At 40.4% G+C, this 21,993-nt stretch overlaps 1 protein-coding gene across 4 annotated transcripts in view; it reads left to right on the plus strand.

Moving 5' to 3' along the window:
• The window catches only part of LOC117560669 (glutamate receptor-interacting protein 2-like), a 522,557-nt gene that overhangs the window by 222,095 nt on the left and 278,469 nt on the right, over window positions 1-21,993 (plus strand). The gene's annotated exons all lie outside the window — the stretch shown is intronic.

Consider the following 21,993-nt stretch of genomic DNA (forward strand, 5'->3'; position numbering starts at 1 on the left):
TACTAATTAGCAGTCACAATTCAAACAAGGAGGTCAACAGGGTTAACCAGATTATCTAAACCCCTTTCTGTAGTGGTAAATTGATGCTGAAATAGTTCCCGACTGCACATCACAGCAAGTATGATAGATCAAAGTTGCACCAGGAAATTGGTCTGCAAACTGTGATGGATGAGCACAAGAGAGGAATAGTTGTATCATTCACCTTTGTCTTCAGTTTCCAAATATATCTGAACAGTTTACAAACTGTCTTATTGTCTGACTGCTCCTGTTCTGTCCTATTGTTAGTAAATCTCCTGTGGTCTGAGGCTTTAGCTTTAAGCCTGTGAGTGATGTCCTTACTTTTAGTTCAGTTGAAAGTCACGAATAAGAACAGGACGAGTAAATACAAAATATTACCATGACAAGAGATGGGTGACCCATTAGCTCGAACACAAAACATCCATAAGCAAGTGTTGTACTTTTGGTTAGGGTTAGGTATTTGGTCAGGATTGGCATTATCAACTGTGCTCAGACTAAGATGAAAGGTTAGCTAGCTAGTCAAGCATGTCAAGCATGTTTGAATGCAGTTGCCAATGTTTTTTCGAATAATGTGTGCATCAGAGCTGCATTATTTAAAGTGTCATCCAGGTAGATGTTACAAATACTGTGTCAAAAATCCATGAAAAATTAAAAGTGACAATTTTTGCAAAAGCAGACTTAGGTGTTTTCATTTATCAAATCGAAGTTTGTTTATATAGCCCGATATCACAAAATACATTTGTCTCAGTGGGCTTTACATATTAACAAACATGTGCTTAACCTGTTTAGCCCGAGAGCCCCCGGTACAGGCTTTCCCACCAAACTTCAAATCATACAGAACTGTGCAACCCGGATCGTCACTTGCAACACATCCTCCTCAGAATACATCACCCCCATCCTCATCCAACTGCATTGGCTCCCTTTTCAATCCCGGATCAACTACAAAACCTCCTGCTCACCTACAAAGCCCTCCACAACCTGCCCCCCCCTATCTGCTGACCCCCTAAATACAATGTTATGAATCATTATTATTCTTTTTGTTATTATTATTATTATATTGTCTTGTCTTATGCATTTAGTGATATTTTCTGTCATGCTTTTATGGCACATCCTGCCAACTTTCACTGGTGGGATAAAAGGTTTTTAGATTGAGGCCATGCACAGCGAGTCCCTCAGGAGAGTTAAAGAGAGAACGAGGCTGGTGTTATGGTGCCTCTGTGGAACAATACAGAACAATACCAGCTTTTTCTTTACTCTGCCTCTACAGGCCCGGGGAGGGGTGGTTAGTGGTTGCATTGTTGGATTGAAGCACCAGTGGGTGCTGTTGCGTTGGGTTGCATCAGATGTTGAAACAGAAAGAAAAGGAATGTTTAGAGAGGAGCAAGGATGTTAGCAGTGGTTAGGTAAGGAAGGAAGAGGGAGAGATGAATATGCAAGGGAGTAAAAGAGGAAAGAAAATGGAAGTCGGTGCGGGGAACAAAAACAATACCAGGGAGGCAACTGAGATTGAAACAGTGTCAGAAGAAGAGAGAAAGGAAGATAAGGAAATACAGTCAAAGGTTGATCAAGTATATATAAAGAAGAGAGCGAAATATGGCAGTCATTTAAACAAACCAAGTAAATAAATGTCAGGAGTAAGTAATGGATTGAAAGGGAGATAAATAAATCAATATACTAAGTAAGTGAAGAAGACATCCATTCATCTTCTGGTCGCAGCTTTGGACTGTCTCTTTCATATTCATATTTCCATATTGGCTGACTAACATGTGTTTGTCTGTGCTCATGTTGTCTTATTGTGTAACTCATGAATTATTCTGTGCACTGTTTGTCCTTCTCTGTTTGCTGTGGTTTATTCTGCCTGCGTGATTTAATCCTGCTTCTTTTCTCTGATGCGTTTCGCTGTGATGTTTTTCTCCATCGGCCCACAATGCTTTGCTCAATCAGCTCTTTGATCGGGTATTTAAAGCTCCAATGCGAAGAGATGATGTGTCATCTTTCTGTTTTTCAGGAGTAGTTTAATGCCAGTTCGGAGTTGTTGTTGTATTTCAATACACTCATAACACATGTTCCTGTTAAAGACTGAAGTAATTTGATTTATTTCCATCACCTAACATTTTAGTGGAGCTGAATACTTTTTAGAATGAAAACACTGAACTGAAAATGTGAGGTTTTGCACACCATCAAGACTATTACCACCCGAGGGTGCACATGAGAAAATAATCATCAACACTCCTATATATCTTTCTCAATCTTTAACTTCAATCACCAGTGTATGTGTTTCTGTTGTTATATTTGAGTCTTCCTCAGTGGGCAGTGGATCCGCAAAAAAAAGACATTTACAAAACATTTAGAAAAAGAGTATATAAGCTAAAAAATATGTTCAGTTTCATCTTCTTCCCATTCATTTGGTTATTTTGACTGACATAATAAAATCCCATAACAGAATTGGGCTAAATCCGTCATGGCTGCAGGATATTGGCTGTTTTTTGGATTTCTTTTTTGTGTATCCAAAAAATGCAATACTAATGTGATGCTGTTTAGGGGGCGAGATCTGAAGATGTGGCCTAGATATAAGAAACACAAACACGCTCACACACGCATGCAATCTGCATGCGTAGAGAAAATAAAGAGCATACTTGCATGTGCATACACACAGATCCACAACACCAGCATCACAGATACAGTACACACACACATACACACCCTTCACACTGTGTGGGAGGGGAGTCTTGAATGCATGCACGTGTGTGTATATGTGCATGTGTGCTGGTGTGTGTCTGTAGACTCTAAGACTCATGCTCTGATTTTAGCGCTTATTTCCATTTCTGCCAAAACTCAACAGGAAATTGACGATCAGATATTTTCTAAAAAGGAGTCAAAGGAAAGAGTTTAGCAATCAGAGAAATCATTTACACAGGAAAAGAAAGTGACTATTTAAGTCCACTGGGTATTACATTCTAAAATGTACAACATAAACACATTTATTAGCCAAGTGTTGCTTTAAATAAATAACATAAGCCCTTCGGCTGATTAGCTGCCAGGATGTGTGTACATTTAACTGCCAGCATTTGGCTGGATTTATTTTCACTCTAAATAAATCAATATTAGTATTCTCTATGTTTTATAAAACATGTTGTGGGGTTAAGGTCACACAGAGTTGAAGTAATAGATGTCTGATTCTGTCTATAGTCCAGGTCTAAGAAAGATAAGTGATCCTTGGCATTCCAGGGCATACTTTAAGCATCAGCATTTCATACACAAGTTAATATCTTCATATCGAAAACATGTTCAGATTACTTGTTAAGGTTATCAGGTTTAAAGTGCTGTGTTCTTCTTTCATGTAGAAATGGAGAAGGAGGCAGGTACTGTGTAAACCCAACTGCATTGACAGCTTTAAGGAAAGGATCCTTTTTACCAAGAGATGCTGAGTGGTAGAGTTATGACGTATTTCCGTAGGCCGACCCGGAAGTTAGCATTCCAAGGACTCCCTTGAGAAAATACAACGGGATCTTTTCTTTGGATTCTGGAATATTGCGATAAAAAACACTTTAAAAAAAAATATTTTAAGAAAAAAGCAAAGACTATAGGCTATGAACAAGCTACAACACCGTCACTTGACTTTAAGTCATGCAGATCATAAGCTAAAACTAGCTAATGTTCTGCATGATGCCTTTTAGAAGTCTTATTTAACCAGTGTCCTATCATGCAAAACACACTTTTTGATGTATTTTATACATAAAGATGTGTCCCCGGTGTGTCAGGGAACTCGCAAAGTGTCAGAAAACTAATTCCTCCCTCTTTTCCTCCGTACCCAGATCTCTAAAAACGGGGGTACAACGGAGCTGATCCAGATTTGCTGCCGATTTGGCGTAATATCGGAAATATTGTCTTGCTTTACGCCCACGGCCCTATCAGAAACGTTGCTCTCAGAAACAATGCGCAACGTTTTGGAAGTAATATGGTCTTTGTTTATATTAGCAAGCATCGCTAACACTCAGAGCTAACCTGTACTGGAGAGTATATTTGTAAAAAAGCAGGAAATAAAAAGAAGAACTCACCTTGTAGTAAACACATTCACTTAAGGGCAGGGGCGGATCTAGACAAATATTCATGGGGTGGCAAGAGGGTGGCAGGAGATTTTGAGGGGTGGCATCCCCTGGCAGAAGTGTATGCTGATTTAAATCGCAATCATATCAATCAATTAGGGGTGTAACGGTACACGTACCCGTACTGAAATTATTCGGTACGGGCCCTTCGGTTTGGTACACGTGTGTACCGAACGAATATAGCGTTAAACGTAAAAAATTGAGAACATGAACAACTTTCTGGAAGTAATCTCAGGTATATATCATAGAGCGACCAAGTCATTTCATTGGACGAGAGGCATACTATGAGAGCTGGTCACAGGGATGCGTTCAAATGTAGTCAGTAATTTGAGGAACTGTCGAAATGGCGAACGCAGATAAAGTTGAGCTCGAAAATCCTCCAGCATCATTGAAGTCTCCGGTTTGGGAACATTTTGGTTTCGCAGTTACGTACAAGGATGACGGACAAAGACAGGTGGACCGAACCAAAGCTGTTTGTCGGCATTGTTCAACTAAAATTGGTTACGCGGCTGGCAATACATCAAACTTGCACTCATATGAAAAGGCATCACCCGAACGTGAATATCACCGGTACCAAAAGAAAAAAGACTGAAGTGCAAACCCAACTCCCACTAGCATGTAAGCCTCCACCACTCGCAAAAAGTTCAGACCGAGCCAAAGCTAATAAAAACGCCAAATATCCTTATGTTGCCATGTTAGCAAAGCGCTACCTGGCTATATCTGCTACCTCTGTCCCTAGCGAGGGTGTTCTCCACAGCAGGAGACATTATTAGTGCCAGCAGATCTGCCCTTTCGGCAAGCAATGTGGACAAGTTCATTTCTCTTTAAAAAAACATGAAAATACAATGACAAGCAAGTCCTAATGTCAAACTGGCTGCTTAGGTACTAGTACAGTACAGTTCAAATACAGATTATTTCAGTTCATCGAAATGCTGCACCTTAATGTTTATTTTATTATATTTTGTATTTATTTGAATACATTATTCACAGTTTAATAATAATTAACAAATATATATTTAATGTTTTGTGATAATTTTTTCTGCTGTACCGAAAACGTACCGAACCGAACCGTGACCTAAAAACCGAGGTATGTACCGAACCGAAATGTTTGTGAACCGTTACACCCCTACAATCAATATTAACTTGGAAAGGCACAATATTAATATTTTAACTCAATGACATAGGTGATATTATTGTGGCACATCAGTAAAGCCTTACATATGCATATATAAGGTGGCAGACGTAATTTAATGAATTTTAACTGAATGAGTTGGTTTCACTCTTAGACCAGCAGGGGTACCAAATATATGAAGACTGCTGCAATAAGTATATTAATTAACTGTCTTATCGATGTTTGTCTGAATGAATATGATACTATTAACAATCATATTATTCCTATCAGCTGTCAATCACTGTTAATAAATAATAATAATAATAATAATAGATTTAATTTGTTAGCGCTTTTACAGGTGCTCAAAGACGCTTTACAGATATAGTGAAGAACTGTTATGATTCACATATTCACTTATTATTGAATAAACTATATTTTTTGGAGGAGTTAATGATGAATGTTCATCAAGATGCTTGCTCACCCTCCTTCAAATTTGAAAAACAAGTAATTATATCATTATTGATATACAGTTACAACCTTGACTTTGCATCAGAAAGAACAAATATTAAAGAAGTGACTAACTGCATCAGTTGGGGTTAAAAAAACGTGTATTCAGCTAAAACATATACATTGCTGCAGTAAGTTATTGTCCAGTGGAAAGTTCTTACCTACTGGCCTAGTTAAATCAAAGTGGTTACTTTTTTTTGTCTGGGCAGTGTAGTTTTACACACCGTCTTATTTTACTTTCTCAGGACTTAAAACAGTTTTTTGGGGGCAGACCTCCACAAATAAAAAAATATATACACGCATACAATGTCATCATCTTAACAGTTTTTTATGCTCATCGAGTCATCCGTGAGCAGAGCATGAAGTTGGCATGCCTATTACAGCTGAATGCGGCGATTACCATGTTGTTCAGCAAAACGCCTCACAAACTTATTAAGATCTAAAGCTTTAGTGCGTTTTGATTCAATGCTGAGTGCAGCCAAACTTCACAGTCTCTTCTCTGTCATTGTAGACCGCAACTACCTCATTCCTTCCGTCTACTTGAGTCCGAAAGGCTTCTCGTTTTGCGCCGTCCCCCGTTCAAGTGAATTCGCCACCAATCATATTTCCACTCTCGCGCCAGGGACGGGGGAGGGGTTACAAGACTCGCGTCTTGTGCTGCATTCACTTGCACTCGGACATTAGAGATTTTCTCTCATAAATGTCCGATGAGCCACAACTTTTCTTTCAAAACAAAGATGCCAACTGGGGTGGCAGCTGGGGTGGCAAGGCTATTGTTTAGGGTGGCAGTTGCCACCCCATGCCACCCCGGTAGATCCGCCCCTGCTTAAGGGGAACTGGGGATATGTATCAGCTGCTTGTGTGACAGTCAGACAGTGAATACTTAACAGCGGCCGCTGCAGTGTGAGCTAACCCGGAGCTAACGGGAGAATAAACTCCCGTGGAAGAGCAGCCAACACTGCAGCGGTCGGTAAATGCCGCAGAAACACATTTATAAACAATGAACCACGGCACTCTGGAGAAAAGTATAAGGTTGGAGAAGTCGTTATTTAATTTAATCTAGCCTCGTGTGATTAAAAGCAACACGATCATCGACCCGACGCAGTCCCCATTGTTGTTGTTGTAGTGAGCGCTGTAACGCCGTTGGGGAGCAAATCAGCGATGTAAACGGTGACGTCATGACGCAGCAGCGGCAGCACCAGTCGGGTGCTGGGCGGTGTGAACAAAGCGGGAGCAGAAAAGGGAAACCGGAGCTGAACCAGAAAAGCTCTAGCTCGGAGCTAGAATTGGAAAAGCGCTGGTGTGAAAGCTGCATAACAGGGCTGAAATAGAGGGATATGAGGGATGTCTAAAATGCATGATCTGTTTGGTATTTTGAGCAAAACACATCATATACACGTTTTTTATATATTTTTATATATCTGAGATCAGTGGCGGTTTTACGGGGTGGCAGCTGCCACCTCAGAAAAATGCCTTGCCACCCCAGCTGCCAACCCAGTTGGCAGCTTTATTTTGAAAGATAAATTGTGGCTCATCGGACATTTATGAGAGAAAATCTCTAATGTCCGAGTGCAAGTGAATGCAGCACAAGACGGGAGCCTTGTAACCCCTCCCCCCCTGGCGCGAGCTTGGAAATATGATTGGCGGCGATTTCCTTTGAACGGGCGACAGCGCAAAACGAGAAGCATTTCGGATCCAAGTAGACGGAAGGAATGAGGTATTTGCGGTCAGGGTATGGCTGGGGTAGGCTACAGCCATACCAAGAAATGCCCCACCTTAGCCCCACCATGAACAATGATGTTAAAGTAAGCATAATAAAGTCCGCCAACTCGCTCGGAGTAAATTGCACAGACAGCAGTTAGTAAGATTGATTTCAGTAGCCACTTGTCTGGAAATACCAAAGACCAGAAACGGTTTTGAAAACTTTTGTCACGTATTGATCGTCTTCTCAATAGAACATCTTTGATAATGTCTTCTGACCAATCAGAATCACGATAACGGCGTGGTGTTGTTGCAGGAAGTCCCGACGGAGAATACTTTTGCTGTAGTACATCTCTATATACATCGATACAACATTACGTGTTGATAGAAATCAACACGTAATGAAATGAGACTCCACGGTTTGATGATTGATAGGTGTGTGGGCTGTCTTTCATTTTGACACACAGAACAATGGGGGCTATCCACCCTTATCCACAATGTAAAGTAATTCACAGCCTCTTCCCTCTTGTCTCTGTGAGGAGCAGCAGGTTCAGCTTTCAGAACAAAGTAACAAAAAACTAAAATGGCATTCATTTTTTTAAATATGTCGTGTAGTAATAGATGTATTTATTTTTCTTCTCAGAGTGTACCAGAATGGTGTATTTTATGTTAGTATTTCAAAAAATCTCCTGGAGGAGAATCCCCCCAGACCCCCCTGCAGGGGTTGGGTTTTCAGCATGTCAGCTTTTTCACCTGAGGGGAAATTGCAGGATTGGCTCCAGGTCGCCCTTTTTATTTACTACAAGACAAATGTGCCTTTTTATTTCATACAGTTCAATTTGGATTGAGACAGAGAAATAATCTAAACCTCACGCGTGGCGTTTCACTGTCAAGGGGAGCGTGTATGTAATTACATTGCAAATACTGACTAGAGCCCCACCACTGTATGGGTTAGCCCTACCATAGATTACCCAACACAAATACTCTGGCGCCGCAACTGTTTGCGGTCTACAATGACAGAGAAGAGCCTGTCAAGTTTGGTTGTACTCAGCATTGAATCAAAACGCACCATAGCTTTAAATCGTTTGTGAGGCGTTTTGCTGATCAAGATGGTAATCGCCACATTCAGCTGTAATATACATGCCAACTTGATGCTCTGCTCACGGATGAGTCGATGAGCATAATAAACTGTTCAGATGATGACCTTACGTGTGTAAATATATTTTTTTCTTTGAGGGGGTCTGCCCCCAAAAAACAGTTTTAAGTCCTGAGAAAGTAAGACGGTGTGTAAAACTACACTGCCCAGCCAACAGAAAGTAACCACTTTGATTGAACTAGGCCAGTAGGTAGGACTTTCCACTGGATAATAACTGCAGCAATGTATATGTTTTAGCTGAATACACGTTTTTTTAACCCTAACTGATGCAGTTAGTCACTTCTTTAATGTTTGTTCTTTCTGATGTAAAGTCAAGGTTGTAACTGTTTGTAATGAAGTTGTGGGGCGCTGAACTGTTCTTTTGATTCTTTTGATATATGATAGTAATTACTTGTCTTTCAAATTTGAAGGAGGGTGAGCAAACATCTTGAGGAACATTCATCATTAACTCCTCCAAAAAATATAGTTTATTTAATAATAACACTGAATATGTGAATCATAACAGTGATTGACAGCTGATAGGAATAATATGATTGTTAATATTATCATATTCATTCAGACAAACATCGATGAGACAGTTAATTAATGTACTTATTGCAGCAGTCTGCATAGATTTGGTACCCCTGCTGATCTAAGAGTGAGACAAACTCATTCAGTTAAAATTCATTAAATTACGTCTGCCACCTTATATAGTTATATTTATGGCTTTACTGATGTGCCACAATAATGTCACCTAATGTTATTCAGTTAAAATATTAATATTGTGGCTTTCCGAGTTAACATTGATTGATATGACTGCGATTAAATCAGCATATACTTCTGCCAGGGGATGCCACCCCTCAAATTCTCCTGCCACCCTCTTGCCACCCCATGAATATTTGTCTAGATCCGCCCCTGTCTGAGACCCATAATATATGCCTAAAAATAGCATGATAGGAGATCTTTAAGGGTATGCACAAGCTTTAACCATGCGCCATTGACACATGTTGTGCCGTATAACAAACATAAAGATATCTTAAACTTTACGGTGTCTAGACAAAACACATCTAAAAAAACGTTTGCTTCGAGATTATGCGGAACTTTCTCACTCAAAGTAAGCTTCACCTGGAAGTAGAAAGTACTGAAAAGTACCTGATTTAAATTACCCAGGGTGGTGCTTATTTGTGTAACCCTCCAGACGTCTATATTTTCACTCTGTATTGAATTATTTGTTGAACCGAGCAGTCATATTGGATTGTTGCTTCACTCTGTGGACAATGCTATTGGAATGATTTATCAAACAAGCATTGGACTGTACGTCCCTGCTCTGTGCATCTGTTTTGTCTGTATTCAAACAGTCCCCGTTGTTTTAAAGTGATATTTGCTTCATGCTTAACATTCAAGGTAAGATAGGGTCAAAAACTAGAGTATAACCTTGGTTTTACTCCTCTGCATTTTAGCTCTCGACTCCAGGTCCCATCATATTGGTGCAACACACCCTTATTTCTGTTCTTTGTGCACAGTTCTGTGTGGATCCAATTATTGAACATGCATAGAGCTACAGAGACTTGCTGCTTTGCACATCTGCACCTGAGTGTGAGGAAGGGTGATAAAGTGTATAAGCTACGCAGCGGTGCTGTGATTAATAACTCTGCTGAACACACACACACAAGAGACTCTTAATAGGAACCAGAAAATGATGCAGTTGCATTTTGCAAAGCCTTTCTACAATTCTTATTTAGTAATGATTAATCCCTATCTCAAAACATCAGCCCAGCAAATATTAACCACAGCTTAGAAGTCTTGCAAATAAGTTAAATATGGATACAGTCCTCACCAGAAAACTGTACCATTAGCCGCTTTCACACCAAGTACTTTGTCGTACTTAGTGCCCAGCATTTAGTGCCAGCACTTAGTTCCTCCATGGAACTAAGTACAGATCGCGTTCACACTGGAATAAGTTCCCTGAGGGAAGATTACGCAAATGAAGCCGCTGACGTCACTTCTTCTTCTTCTGCTTTGGGTTTACTGGCAGGCCGCAAACCACTTCACGGTGTATACTGCCACCTGAAGTCCCCGGCCGGAAGTCCCCGGAGTTAGGGGAGTCCCAGCAGCTTCTACTGAAGCCTTCCGAGTAAATCACCAGAACGCCGACATCTCCACCGCTCCCATGTTTTCTTTTTGTGTTGCCATAAGTTAGTCTCTCTCCGTTGGTGCGCGGGGCTAATGCTAATAATGCTAATGCCAGCAAATACAATGGCGGCTTCACAAAACTTTTCAGAGTTTTACGGGGTGTGGTTTGCAATTCGCCCAGCCAATCGAAATTGGTACTTATTTCTCCCCAGGATAGTACCACCTCTCTAGCAGGCACTAAAAATGGGGGTAAATGTTCTCGGAACTAAGTTCTCTTTTTGGTGTGAACGCAAAATTCGGAACTAAACGGGAAAAGTACGGGTAAAAGTACTCCGGTGTGAACGCGCCTATAGGGCTAATAATCAACTGCTGACGACTTTTCTACATTTTAAGAGGAAGTGGTATGATGTTGTTATAGAGCCACTAATCATCTTAGGAGGAATGTTGGGTACTGATGTGACTAACCCTAAATAATGTGTTAAACAATGTGTTGGGAAAACTGTAGCCTTCCCTCCATGTAACCCACAGTAATACCGGTGTTCACTCGGCTGATTTGCTTCAACAAACGGGCTCTAGTCCTTGTTATGATAGTTTTTGTCTGAAGGACACGGTCAAAGACAAGCTTTTCCACCGATTTCTACATTGAAATCACTGCAGCTTTTCTGAAAATATATGAAAAGTTGAAATATTTTCACCTCAAGCTCTTGGAGCAGCCATACAAAGAAGCGGAGAGTATTTTTGCTGAGAAGACGCTGAGCGCGGTGTTTTTTCTCATGGCGGTTGCTTCCGACAACATTCATTCTGTTCTCATTGGAATACATTGAAAAATAGATGCTCGTGCTCAGCGGACAAACTCAAAACATATATTTTACAGTTCTCCTCATGATTTTGCATACTTTGATTCAAAAGGCCACCGTTGAGATTCCTCTACATACAGTTAAGAGGTCACCATTGGTTTCTTGTAGGTTCAACCATCATCTTGCCCTAACCATATAACAGTTTACCCAAGTGGTTGCCAAAAACATTATTCAATCATAACTATACAAACAACATGTGAGGAAACATGTTATGATCATACTTCTATAACTTGTTTTAGATCTTTTTAACAAACCAAAACAAGATGTTTTCCTTTTTTTCTTTCTCATGTTCTCTCTCTTTCTTTCTCTCCTCCTTGTATTTCTTTCTGTCCCTCCCTCCCCCCGGCAATATATGATTCAGTGTGTTCTCTGTGTGTCGTTGTGTAGGCAGATGTTTGTGTAAATGTTTATTTTCCAGTGCTTTTCTCATGAATGTATGCGTATAAGTGGTGGGTGGGAGAAAGTATTGTTTCCCTATCATTTTCTGGATTTGCCCACATCTGTGCTTCTGTATGTAACACACACTCTGATTGTGTGTGTGACGGATAACAATTACAAGTGCCAAAAACAGTGTTTACAAGTTAATGCTTTTGTGAGTCCTCTTTTGTTTTAGTAAAGGCAGTTTACAATGTGATTGAGTTAATCTTTCCTTTAATCGTTCATGCAGTTTCTCTTTTGTTTATTGTGTGTGTGTGTGTGTGTGTGTGTGTGTGTGTGTGTGTGTGTGTGTGTGTGTGTGTTGGTGTGGTGTGTGTGTGTGTGTGTGTGTGTGTTGTGTGTGGTGTGTGTGTGTGTGTGTGTGTGTGTTGTGTGTGTGATGGCATATGCACAGTACAGTATGTGTGTGATTGCATATGCACAGTGTGTGTGCATGTGTAAAATGAAGTAGAGGAGATTGCCAATGTGGGATTCATAAATATGTATCAGTTCCTCTGTAGGTGATGGATGTATATGCCAAGTAGAAATGGTGTATCTCCCTCAGGGTGCCTGCAGGTTTCTCTCTTCTGCTCCCTGGCTACCGTAACAGACACTGGCCTCTGTGGAAGTTGTATAAGGTGCAGGGCTATTGATTAGTCAAAGAGAGGTGCAGGGATTGATGTTGGCTAACCCAGAAGTTAGCATTGATACAGCTTCCTTGACTAAAAAAAGCTACGTATAAACACCACTTTTAGAATTGTTGAAGCGTTAATGGAAGTGAACTGCTAACTTTAGGCTACGAACAAACTGCCAAACTAAAGGCGGCTAATGTTCGTTGTGAAGATGTTTAAAAGTCTCATTTAGCCACTTGTTAGCAACAGTCGTTTATATGAACATAGAAGCTTCAGACATTTCCCAATACGGTATTTTCTGACATATTTTATCATCATAGGACAAAACGTGAACATATCTTAAAGCTCTGTTCAAAACAGACCTTGACATATTCAAAAACCCATTGACATTGAGAAGAGCAAACAGGAAGTGCTAAAACGCTAACTGAATTTGAGACTTTCCAACTAATTCTTGCAACTTTATATCATAATTTCAACTACCTGTTTCATTTCTTCCAGAATGTTCCAACAATTGCTCTATAGCTCGCTCTGTCAGGCAGTCCACACAAATGTTCCCGTCCCTTGGCAACCACAGTTTTTGCCCTAGTGAGCTGAGATTTGGCATAGAGGTCAAATATGTATTAGGTTTTGTGTGAGTGTATGTTTGAATGCTTAAACATGTGGGTGCCGGTTGTGCCTATTTAGTCTAGCTTTTCTAAATCACTTTTTTTTGTTAAAGGTCTCCTATCATGCAAAAATGTTTTATGTCTTTTATACATAAATGTGTCCCCGGTGTCAGGGAACTCACAAAGTGTCAGAAAACAAAACCCTCCGTACCCACATCTCTAAAAACGGGGGTACAACGGAGCTGATCCAGATTTGCTGCCGATATGACGTGATATCTGAAATGTGGGCTGACTTTACACCCATCAGAAACATCGCTATCAGAAACATTGCGCTACGTGTTTTGGAAGTTATATGGTCTTTGTTTACACGCTAACACTCAGAGCTAACCTGTACTGGAGAGAGTATGTGTAAAAAAGCAGGAAATACAAAAAGGAACTCACCTTGTAGTAAACCCGCAAAGAAAAGCATTTGAGATCCGTACTGTTTCAGAAATGATGCTCGAAGTGGTTTGGAACATGATATGATGTTTAATCACGGCTCGTCACAGACCTCACTGCTTGCCTTGCCGTGCTCAAAAGGGGGCGGGGCCAGCAGCTATGGACCAATAATCAGCACTTCTCTAACAGGGCTGAAATAGAGGGATATGAGGGATGTCTAAAATGCATGATCTGTTTGGTATTTTGAGCAAAACACATCATAGACATGTTTTTTCATATATTTGTATATATCTGAGACCCATTATATACGTATGACAGTTGGCTCTGCCTACGGGAGCAATTTGTTTTTCAGTATCGTGCCCAAAGATACTTTGACATTTATACTGCAGGGCAGAGGTGTAGTGCTATGTTTATAAGTGCAGGAGCGCACCTATGACTCGCACATGCACACAAGTTGTGGCAGGACCACCATGTAACGATTCTTATGTCATGTCACGGTTTTAGTTTTGTGTGTCTGGTAATGGGTTTTGTTTTGCTGTTCTTTTCTCCCTGTGTTTTCCTCCCTGTCGTTAGTTTCCCTGGTGTGTCTGATGGTCTGATTGTGTTTCTCCTCCCCTGCCCGGCTGTTTCTCGTCTCGTGATAACCCCTCCCTGTATTTAGTCTTGTCTCTTCCTGTGTTCGGTGTCGGTTCATTGTTTGTCTTTACCTTCAAGTCACGCTCCATGTTTGTCCTTGAAGTTTTGGTCCTGGATTATTTACTCGTGCTCCCCTGTTGTGGTAATGCTAAATTTGTCTCTTGTTTTCTTTTGTCATCGGCTTTGTTTTGTAAATTAAAGCTCGCTTTTTGTTAATACTGCATTTGGGTCCTACCTTTTCCACGCACCCTGACACACCAAAACAGAAACATATGGACATATGTTTTTCTCATCCATACGACCCTTTTTTAGTGGGTGGTGGACATAACATCCTCTACGGGGGTCCTGGGGCATTCTCCCCAGTGGCGGCTGGTACATTTTTCTCAAGGGGGGGCTCTACCAAAATGTAAGCAAACTTATACACAAACTCAAAACATATGTCATATTACAACGCAGGGCTAGCTCAAAGGCACACAGCGCTTGATACAGTCTATTATTGTAATGCCTGTTTTTGTCATCCTCCTTATTATGCTTACAGATCCCTATCCTGTAGCCCTCATTGGACAGCTGTGTTTACTTTCCTAAACATGGCTAGTCGCATAGCATCCTCCATGTTGAGTCTAGTTTGATCATGCTTTTTAGTTTTTTCTGATATGTGCTTTAAGTCACTCACATCTGTCTCGATCCATGCTGGGTGGTCCATAGACGGGTCTGATCCTGACGTTTGGAAAGGGAGGCAGGGGGAGCAAAATATAGCGCTGGTGTTGCTACAGGTAGTTAGCCAAGTCTTCTTGCTAAACCAGCTCCTTGAAAAAGAGCAGGTATACTGCCTTCCTCTGTCCTTAACTCCTGCCTATGTCAGGCTGATCCGGTCCGAGCTCTTTTACTTTCAGCTTTCCCTCCAGTGTCTTCCTCTCAAAGAGTGTTTCTTTAAGTGATTAAACATAATTTTCCTTTTCCATATTCGCTATAACTTAGTACTTTTTTAGCATATTGTTTATTATATTATAACTTAGTACTTTTTTTAACACATGTATGATATGCAACACTAAGCTGTCTGTGGCTCTTTCCTGCTGTAACGCTGCAAATGTCCCCTCTGTGGGACTAATAAAGGTATTCTGATTCTATCTAGTTTTGTTTACACTCCGTCTCTCTCATTCAAACGTCAATAACTCACTCTGACGCTCCTGCTGCCCCCTAGTTGTTGGCGGTGTCAACAGCTGCTTTGGGCGCAGTTTGGTGTGCCCCGAGCTGCTCCTATCTGTTGCATTGAAGAGGTGCGGAATGCGCATGCACCACTTATAACGAGAGTCAATGGGCAAAGATTTCTGTGCCCCAAGCAGGAAACACGTGACTTATCAGTAACTTTAGGCATCGTAAAACAATCTTTTTTTTTTTACTTTTTAGTTTAGTTTTTTATAAACAAACAGCCAGACAGACAGCACAATAGCAGTTGGCAAACAAGTAAGGATGACAACAGTGTGACTCGAGTCCGACAGGATAAAAAACAAAGACAAAAAAAATAAATAAAAATGGACTGCGACAGGACAAGAATCAACAACAAAAACAAAATCTAAATCTAAAGGCTCTGAGTCTAAGTCCATTATTAATAACATAATGCAAAAGTAGGAATCAAACAATGTGTATAAATGGAACAAAAATACCAAATATATCAAATAAAAACATAGCACTTGTTGGTCAGTCAGCCGCCCGCTAATCACAGTTTAACAGCGCAGGTCCACCACCCTATTGTACAGAGACATCCGGCATGTCCAGCTCCCGTATATACTTGTAGAAGGGGTTCCACATCTTGTGGAATTAACCCAGGGAGCCCCTCAGTATCAACCTTATTTTCTCGAGTTGGTAAAACAATCTTTATCGATAATTTATCGTAGATTATACATTTAACTGACACCAACTATATAATATGTACCTTGTTCATAAATATTTTTTTTAAAATAATAATGTAATAAAAAAATACAAATATGTTTTAATGACAATCTAATGTGGGAAGAGGTGGGGCGGCGTCCCTATGGGCCAGCCGACACTGATTCTCCCCCGAGAAGATTTTTTTTTAAATGTTGAAGTTAAATGCATCAATCTGGTGCACTTTGAGAGCAAAATTAGGGACTAGATCTATGGATACATTAGTGATGTGTCGGTCGCGAACAAGCCGGCTCCAAGAGCCGGCTCCGTTCTTTTAAGTGAACGACGGGAGCCGGCTCGCGCCCTCGAACGAGCCGGTTTTTTTATTTTTGTTAAGTAATACAAGACAGAATGATGATGATGATGATCTCCGCGCTACAGCTGCTCCGTGCATGCATCCAGTGACATGTAATATCCAAGGATTAGAGACGGTTGGATGCTGCTGTTTTGAGCACTGCAATATATTTATTTCCACTATGTTATTTATTTATGATTATCCTTAGGCTCAGCAAAGATTTGATGTCAGCTGTTGCTGTCTTTTTTTCTATAGCTAATAGTTACTGAAATAGAGCACTGCTGTTTTGTCAGGGCTTTTTCTTTAAATATAATTTTAAAATGTCGATACAGTAGCCCCTTTTTTAAAATGTCTATGCTTAAATTGTTATAGGTGTTGCTATCTGCTTTGTGTAGCGTGGTTCTATAAGCAAGTAAGTGCATTCATTGGATGGGATCAGAGAGATACAAGGGTCTGTAAATGCAATGAAAACAATTGATATTAAACATGTAATTTCTACTTTTGAATACTTCAGTACAAAGGATGTATTGAATAATTTAAGTGATATGTGTACACATATAAATCATTAGTCAAAACAGGGCTACATTTGATTGAATTATAAAAGCTATATGTGGTAAACTGAAGAGCCGTTTGTGAGCCGAAAGAGCCGGCTCTTCTTGGTGAGCCGAGCCAAATGATCCGGCTCACCAAGACGAGCCGGAATTCCCATCACTAGGATACATCTCTCAACAACACCCTTGTGAAACAGAACTGTAAACAGATGTACTTTTTCTTTATGCATATTTTACAAATCACTCCCCTTTCAAACTGTATTTTTGTTTTACTGTCCTATAGTATGAATTGGAATGATTTCATACCTGTTCTCTTATTTTGTATAACTATAATGATCATATAAAGGTGTGCCTTGGAAATACTTGTTTACATAAATGTTGACCAAACCGTTTGAGACCCACTGAGATAACTTAGACTAAAGTTAACTATCTAAACCCTGAGCACTGAGCTGTAGTTATCTCTCTCAGTCTGACAGGAGAGGGCTGTCCTTCACCTTGTTAAACAGCTCTTTATATCCGTTAGCTTAGCTAGCTAACCAGATGCTAACAACAACGATCCCCGGTACCGGTGCGCTCCCTCTCACGCTCGCTCACTCACACAAAATGTGCTTGTGCCACACACACAGAGCAGACCTTGAATGACACACAAAGACCCAGAATAACTTTTACTACTGTATCTATTATCTAAGAAAAGTCTTCAGCCTGGATTTAAAAGTAGTCAGAGTTGCAGCGGACCTGCAGGTTTCTGGGAGTTTGTTCCAGATATTTGGAGCATAATAACTTAACGCTGCTTTACCATGTTTAGTTCTGACTCTGGGGACAGAAAGCTGACCAGTCCCTGAAGACCTGAGAGATCTGGATGGTTCATAATTTAGCAGGAGGTCAGAAATGTATTTTGGGCCTAAACCATTCAGTGCTTTATAAACCAGAAGCAGTATTTTGAAATCTATTCTTTGACACACAGGAAGCCAGTGTAAAGACTTCAGAACAGGAGTGATGTGATCCACTTTCTTAGTGTCAGTGAGGACTCGAGCAGCAGCGTTCTGAATCAGCTGCAGCTTTCTAATAGATTTTTTAGTGAGACCTGTGAAGACACCATTGCAGTAGTCCAGTCTACTGAAGATAAAAGCATGGACACGTTTTTCCAAATCCTCTCACACTGTTGCATTGCTATCTTGGTGACAAGATTTCCCTAAGTGATCATTTAAAGGCTTTAAACCGATTCAAGTGGTTTAGCATGGATGGACACTGTACTATTAATGTATTTATTATCTTGCAGGCTTGTTCTAAATATAAACAATCCAAGCTTGAGAATAGACATGTTAGACCTGAAATAGACTGTTGCTGTGCATAAGTAGGCACATTTTCATTCAGTGTATCACTGAGCTGACTCCTTTACATGACTCTCCAAAACGAATGGAGTGTTACACAATGGCATTTTTGCAAAAACAAGATAAAAATAAGTTTGAAATTATGAATAACATGTTTCATTCAACATAACATCGACTTCAGTATCTCCTTCATTTCTTTCTACCTCCTTCTTCACTTATCCTCTCCATTTTCATAGGATGTTACCTGTCATCTCTCCTTTTCCACCTCTCATCCGTCTACAGTACCTTTTATCCCCCTCTCTTCTATGGGCTAATCCCCCCCCCACACCTTCTTTTTCAAAGCACAAATAAACAGCTTTATTTTCCGCTTCACTTTCTTCCTCTTTGTATTCCATTTTTTCTTCTCTCTGCTCCTTTGTCGCCCTCCTCTATATTCTTTTGCCACAGTTTTCTTCCTCCTCATCTTCCTGCCTCTTTTCAGTTCGGATTTTCTATCGCTAGGTTTGGGTCTTCTTTATTTCCCCTCCACCTCGTTCAATCTACCTTTTTATCACACATCCACCTTCAGTCTTCACTTCTTCACCTCACTATTTTTACCCTTTCCTCTGCTGAACCCAGCTATTTGCTCCTTTGATAAAGCTTACAATTCAACCTATCCTCCACCCCCTCAACACTGTTACCATGACACTAAGATAGAGATTTAAAGGGTGCAGAAAATATATTTAGAGACACAGAGGTGGATTATAAAATGATTTGCAGTGAGGGAGGTTAGTTACATTGAGGGAAACGAGCGCTGTGGATTAGGAGGCGAAAGATGACAACAGAGAAAATTATGTAAGAGAGAAAAAAGAGAGTTGAAAGATACAAGACAAGTTGTGAATGGAAAGCTAAAGTGAAAAAGGAAATGAACACTGACTTTGGCATTATATGGAACATTACGAATGAATACATTATTTTTTAGATTGACTAAGCCATTTTCAAACCAACCTGAGTCATGCAATAAAACAGGGGTGGGGAACCTCTGGCCTCCGGGCCGTATACGGCCCGCGAGACCATTTGGTACGGCCCTCGAGGTAATTTATAAACACACGCTAAAAATAAAAAAATTAAAGTAATCTAGACCGCAAAATAATTAAACAAGCGAGTGCCTGTTTTCCCTGGCCAAGGTCAAGGTCCTTGGACACAACACGAGCCTAACGTGTCATCACGTGGTATATGTCTCGTCTGACAGGGGTGTAGTTCTGCCGGAGAGCACCAGAACGCCGCTCCGGCACTTCATAAATTGCAGTACCCATAAGGAGCCGTACACATGCTGCAGTTTTTGCGTATCTGTGTCTTTAGCTGAAAGCCCAGTGGCGATCTGTTCACCTGTCATACTGATCATACAGTCAATAACTTTGTTGTTATTAGCATCTGGTTAGCTAGCTATGCTAACGAATATAAGAAGCTTTTTCTCCAACCAGTGAGGTAAAGGCACATCTTTATATGATCATTATAGTTATAAAAAATAAGAGAATAAAGTAAACAGGTATAAAATACTATAAAAAACAGTAAAAAAAAGTTGTTATTAATAAACAAGAATACAGTTTGAAAGGGGAGTGATTTGTAAAATATCCATAAAGAAAAAGTAAATCTGTTTACAGTTCTGTTTCATATGGATGTTGAGAGAGGTATCCATAGATCTCTTAATTTTGCTCTCAAAGTGCACCAGATTGATGCTTTTAACTTCCCGGAGCATGCCCCCCAGACCCCCCTAGAGGAGGTTAGGTTCCCCCCCACTTAAATCATGTCCACATGGATAGGAAACTAAATACATTTGCACACATCTTGTGTCCATATCTTTCTGTTTGGTGGTCATGCCACACCGTGCACGTGAATGCATGCGTGAGTCATGGTGAGATATCTGGATTAAGAGGTTGATTTTTCTTTGCACAGCATGAAAGAAAGGCCAAATGAATGGGCTGTGATTTTTAAGCAGAGGTCAATCATTTGTACGGCCCTCGGAGGATGTTGAAAAAATTGAAATGGCCCTTGAGAGGAAAAAGGTTCCCCACCCCTGCTGTAAAATAACCCAGAAAGTCCATTGGCAGTGGAGGGGGTTTAAAGAGGCTCTATTCAGCTTTTGGTGTTTTCCCTTTCCTGTGCTGTGTGATATAGGTTGTTGTGCATATCAATGGTCTGCAATGGCTAAAATCCCCATATTCCCTCCCACACACTCCCCCCCCCCTGCATAAAACGCCTCCAGTGGAATCCTTCCTTTACATCGTGACATCACTAGGTAACACTCACACTTCTATCGGCTAGTGCTCAAAACCATTGTACGTGATAGGCTAACAGGTGGGACATTTCCGACACATCTCCCAGCGGTTAACCAATCACAACAGAGCAGGCCAGCTAACCAATCAGAGACTGGGCTCTGGTTTCAGACAGAGGGTGAAAAGAGGTGCTGCAGCACAGGCAGTACGAGACAAATAAAGAGCTTTTTGAACATTAAAGCAACAAAAAAAAGCACAGGCACTAAATACAAATATGAACCTGAAATTGAGGCCCCTTTAACTTCAACACTGTTTCTTCTCTTATTTTAATAACATTACAACACTTCTATTTTCAAGCAATACACATCTAATAATCCTGCAAGTAGCTTTTTGCCAAATTATTGTAAGTGTTTATGCATCAGCTCAAATATTTCTTTGTATCCTTTTTCTCCAAACTGATTTGCTTCATTGTGACAATCCCATTATAAGAGCTAATGCATTTTCTTTAATACATTTGTAAATGCACAAAAGTGAGACATGTTGTGTATTCTTATTTCTTTTTTTAATTTCCAACTAAAACTATTTGTACAAGATCTTTATGTCAATTTTCGCTGTAATCAAGATAGTTCACTCAAAATGACTATAATGAAAGGACAGTCAAAAGGCGCTTTCACACAAAGTACTTTCCCCAGGAATACTTCCCCGGAACTCTTTAATTCCGGAACTATCTAGTGGATCGCGTTCACACCGGAATAAATTCCTGAGGGAGGATTACGCAAATAAATCTGCTGACGTCACTTCTTCTTCTTCTGCTTTGGGTTTACTGGCAGGCCGCAAACCACTTCACGGCGTATACTGCCGCCTGAAGCCCCGGGTAAATCGCCAGAAGCACCGACACCTCCGCATCACCCCACGTTTTATTCTGTGTTGCCATACATTAGTCTCTCTCCGTTGGTGCGCTGGGATAATGCTAATGCGAGCAAATGAAATGGCGGATGTTAGCCTTTGCAGACCATTTACATGCACACATGCCTGTATAAGGAACTACAGGAAAGGGAAAACCCCAAAGATCATCATCCGGCTCCTTTAACAGCCAGGAAAGAAATGATGCTTCCCAAGAGCCTTGCTGCTTGAAAGTTAAAAGAGTGAAGGATTATTTTAGTCAGAAAAAGAAAGGAAAGCAAACCATCATTTCTTTGAAAATGAATGGATTTAAGGAATGAAAAAGAGTCAAAGGGAAACACATTTGAAAAACAATTTTTTTAAGACTAACATGAAAGAAGAAGAGAAAAATAAGCCTGAGGAAATTCCTGAAAAATAGAAGAGTACCATTTGGGCA

Source organism: Gymnodraco acuticeps, unplaced genomic scaffold, assembly GCF_902827175.1.
Source record: "Gymnodraco acuticeps unplaced genomic scaffold, fGymAcu1.1, whole genome shotgun sequence".
In the NCBI taxonomy this organism is placed as follows: Eukaryota; Metazoa; Chordata; class Actinopteri; order Perciformes; family Bathydraconidae; genus Gymnodraco; species Gymnodraco acuticeps.